Raw genomic sequence first — 4,283 nt, forward strand, 5'->3', positions numbered from 1 at the left:
TGTTAATATTAATTTTAGCCAAGACAGAACCCCAATTCAGCTACTTACCTATTAGGGGTCTCGGGCTGAAGACTGCTCTCTACCATTCTAGAAGCAGGAAAAACCTGAAACTTTCCTTACTTGTTGGAAGAAAGTTCGAACTCCAGAAAGAAGTTACCTGCCTTCCATTGTCATGGAAGCAGGAAAAGGTATCTTTCTTGATGGAAGAAAGTAAAACCTCCTCTCTAAAAAAGGAGTTGTTTGGCAAAATAAACTTTGGATCTTGACCAAATTTGGCAAGATCAGTGATTCTCTGAAGTGGGTGCTCCCAGGCCTCAGCAAATTGTCCTACTGAGCCATAGAGACAGCTCAAGCTGGTACCAAGCACCAATAAGAGATTTGTCAAAGGCCAGGGGAATTTGTCAGAATTCCTCCACGTTTACCAAAATCTGAACACCAAATATCTGAGGCAGGTCTCAGTCAATTTAGGGTTTATTTTGCCAAACTTAAGGACGCACACCTGTGACATATCCTCAGAAGGTGCTGACAATATGTACCTGTGAAGATTACTTTATAAGATATTAATATGTAGACAATTATTTTTTCTTTTGTTTGACTTTTTTTATACGTAACTTTTTCCATTCTATTTACATTGTGGATCAGGTAAGCCATTGTTATTTGAGGCTATAGGTTGTTTTGAAGAAACCCTGTCTGTGTTAGTCCATTTTGCACTGCTATAAAAAAATGCCTCAGACTGGGTAATTTCTAAAAAAAAAAAAGAGGTTTGTTTGGCTCATAGTTCTGCAGGCTGTACAAGCATGGCACCAGCATCTGGATGGCTTCTGGTGAAGCCCTGGGAAACTTTCTGTCATGGTGGAAGGAAAAGAGGAAGCTGATATCTACAAGGCAAAAGGGAGCAAGAGAGAGGAGGAGGTGCTAGGCTGTTTTAAACAACTACCTCTTATGTGAACTACTGTGAATTTGACATTTGTACTTTGCACATGTAAGTAAGTGCATGAAGTATTTGTCGTTCTGTGTCTAGCACAGAATGTCTTCTGGGTTCCTGGATCCAGTTACCGCCCCACATCCAATCCCCACCGAGATCCTAGTTCCCTGACTACCGAGTAGCTTCAGCTTCTCTGGTAAGACTGGATGGAGTCCACCAGGCTCGCAAAAATCGGTTTTGACTTAAATCAGTTCACCTTAAGAAGAAATCATCTTAGTTTTCAATATAAGTGAGATCATAATTTAAGCTTCAACCTTAAATTCTGAAACATTAACTTAAAATGGGCAAGAAGCAACGGTGCTTCACAGGACAAGGAATAGTCACAAATATTCCCAGATCTGGAAAACAAAATCCTGCTGGGTGACAGGCAGACTGGAGAACAGGCCCCGCCCACCCCTGGAGGACCCGCATCATCCCCGCTTTTCGGCCCGGCCAAGCCCCACCTAGTTACGCCCTCTAGAGCCCCGACCTCTCACCACCCTCTCAGGGCCCCTCCCCAAGTCAGGCCGGTCTTTCCGCCCCGCCCCTTCCCAGTCGTGCCCCGCCCAGGCCCCGCCCCCAGGCCGCACAGCCTTTTATTTCCTCTCCCAGTTTCCGGCACACCCGGAAGCAGATCGCGCCGGGCAAAGACCTCGTCGCTGTGCCTGTGTTCTCGTCTACCTGGACTAAACGTTTGCTTCGTTCCGTGTACCTGGATTAAACGTTTACATCGTTCCATCTACCTGGATTAAACATGCGCTTCGCAGTCCATTCTCCATACCCATGACCTGGGGATCGCTACGGACCTTAAAATACCCGCAACAGCCCCTTCGTCCCAAGTAAGTCCGATTATTGCCTCCCTTTCGGTTTAAAATCTCTCAGGCTGTTCCTCGCTCCCCGCCTTTCTGCGTTAGGATCATGTAGACAACCCCATTCAGGTCGTGTTTCTGCTTAAAACCCTTGTTGACCTCTGCTTGGGCCCCGGGCCAAGTCGAGTCCTCACTCGCAGGGGGGATTCCCGCCCGTCGCTACCCCCGAGCGTCTCCGCTGTCGGCTCCCGCAGGAGAGCGCCCGCCGCCCGGCTCCTGAAGTAGCCGCTTCTCCTCCCAGGTCCTGGGATTCTGCAGACCCTCCCTGTTGTGAGACTCCGTCCCCCACCACCTTGTGTCCTCCTCACGCCGGGTCCTCCTGCTCCCCAGGCTTCCCCTTCACAGCCACTGCTTTCCCTGGCCCCGCGTTGGGGGAGGTGACCTGAGAGTGTCTCGTCACATCCAGTGTTCTTCTTTCCCAAATTTTACTCTACTGGAAAGTGTGCTTTTCTGCCAGGTGGACACCTTCTTCCTTCCCTTTCCTTCTGAATGCGTGGGTGAGAGAGCTCAGGAGAGGTAAAGAGGGGGCGCGACGGAGCAAAAGGAAAAACCGAGGAGAAAAGAATGAGGGAGACCCATAAATACACGGCAGAATGGGTGATAATTTAGGGACCTGCAAAGAGCAAGAGTGAAAGAGAACAGATGGAGAAAGTAGCAGGGGGAGAAAGCAAGTAGGGAAATTTAGAAAAAAAAAGGGAACCTTCAAGGAGATGAAGGGCAGCAAAATAGAGAGGGGCGGCAAAGGAGGAGGCACTGCAGACAGCGGGGAGAAAGTGAAAGAGTTGGAGCAGCGGCTGACATAGCCACGTGGTGCTGGGACTGAAAGAGGGCAGAGGGTGACAAAGCAGAGCAGGAAAACCACCGAAGGGAGGAAGCCTAGGAAGTGGGAGGTGCTAGAGAGTGGGAACAAAGGAGATGTAACAGGGAAGAGGGAATTTAACAGGAGAGCAGAGAGGGAGCTCAGATGGGAGAAGAGGCAGAAATACGGGAGATTGGGGACAATCGGAAAGTTTGGGGAGAAAGAGCAACAAGAGGTGAAATAAGTTGGGGAGCATTGGGCAGAACAGGCATAAAAGAGGGAACAGAAAAGGGGAAAAAAAGGCACGTGCAGAATGAGAGAGGGAAACATGGTCTTGAAGAAAGTGGGAGAGGACCCCATCCAGATGAGCGGTGAGTTGATTGGACATGGATGGTAGTTGTAATCCTCTAATTTGTGGCTTTATACTCTAATTTAAAATTTGTTTCTTTAAATTGTACTCATGAGGATGAAAATTACCACTCTTTCTTATAAGACTTTTGAATTTTGTATTTACTTTTATCAAAAGATACTTGGAATCCCTATTTAGCCATGGGCAGAGACTTGATTCAGTCATGTTGTAACTCTTCTGTCCAGGGATGGAGTAGAGGATGGAGGAGGGAAAAAGTAGGCAAGAAATGACTGACTGTCACTCCAAGATATATCTTTGTTTTTTTTGTTTTGTCCTGTTTTATTTTTTTCTTTTTGAGTCAGGGTCTTTCTCTGTCGCCTAGGCTGGAGTGCAGTAACATTACGTGGCTCACTGCATCCTGGACCTCCTGGGCTCAAGCAGTCCTTCCTCCTCAGCCCCTGAAGGTGCTGGGATTACATGTGTTAACCACCACTCCAGGCCTACAATGAAGGAATGCAGGCCTTCTCTGAAGGAAGGTTGAGAGTGGTTTTTTTGTTTTGTTTTGTTAATGGATTTACTTTTTTCCTTGTAGTTGCTTTACAGTTAATTCATTGTTATTTTGGAAGTTTGAGATAAATTTTAGTTTATTCAGTTTCTTCTATAAATAATTGGTAACTTCTGAAATAAGATTTGATGGCATCCTAATCAATTGGTCATTAATTTCTAAATATTGCCTTTTTTTTAACTTTTACCCCATTATTCATTAGATTGTTCAAAAACTTTTCAAAATGTTAAAATATCCAATACAGTATATTCACCATGGAATACGTTAGATTCCTCAGAACTTCTTTATTTTATAACTGAGAATTTGTACCCTTTGACCAATGTTTCTCCATTTTCCCCACCCACCATCCTGTGGCAACAACTGTTCTGCCCTGTTACTATGAATTGGACTTTTTTAGATTCTACTTGTGAGAACATAACAGTGTTCTTTCTGTGTCTGTCTTATATCACCCAGCATAATGTCCTCCAAATTCATCCATGTTGTTGGAAATTGGAAATTGCAGGATTTTATTTTTTATGCTTAAATAATATTCCATTATATAAGTGTACACACATACCCACTCTATATCCATGTATATACACACACATAACTATATATGCACACACATTTTCATTACATATGCATTCATGGATGGGCACTTAGGTTGTTTCTATATCTTGGCTGTTGTGAATAATACTGTAGTAATCATGGGAGACAGAGGTTCCTAAATTTTTTTTTTTTTTTTTTTTTTTTTTTTT

The 4,283-nt window shown here is 44.7% G+C and overlaps 2 protein-coding genes across 4 annotated transcripts in view; both read left to right on the top strand.

Annotated features, from left to right (window-relative positions):
• Positions 1–1,669: 1,669 nt before the first annotated feature.
• Positions 1,670–4,283, top strand: part of ZNF616 (zinc finger protein 616) — a 30,375-nt gene continuing 27,761 nt past the window's right edge. Inside the window, 1 exon segment of the mRNA XM_037729727.1 lies at positions 1,670–1,803. The gene's annotated coding sequence lies outside the window, so the exon portion shown is untranslated.
• Positions 1,745–4,283, top strand: part of ZNF841 (zinc finger protein 841) — a 71,386-nt gene continuing 68,847 nt past the window's right edge. For 2 of the 3 annotated variants that reach the window (XM_017503886.2, XM_017503889.2), the window contains exon 1: positions 1,745–1,803. The gene's annotated coding sequence lies outside the window, so the exon portion shown is untranslated. The remainder of the gene's footprint in view (positions 1,804–4,283) is intronic. The other variant, XM_037729726.1, reaches the window with a different exon arrangement.

This window comes from Cebus imitator, unplaced genomic scaffold, assembly GCF_001604975.1.
Source record: "Cebus imitator isolate Cc_AM_T3 unplaced genomic scaffold, Cebus_imitator-1.0 Scaffold316, whole genome shotgun sequence".
NCBI lineage: Eukaryota > Metazoa > Chordata > Mammalia > Primates > Cebidae > Cebus > Cebus imitator.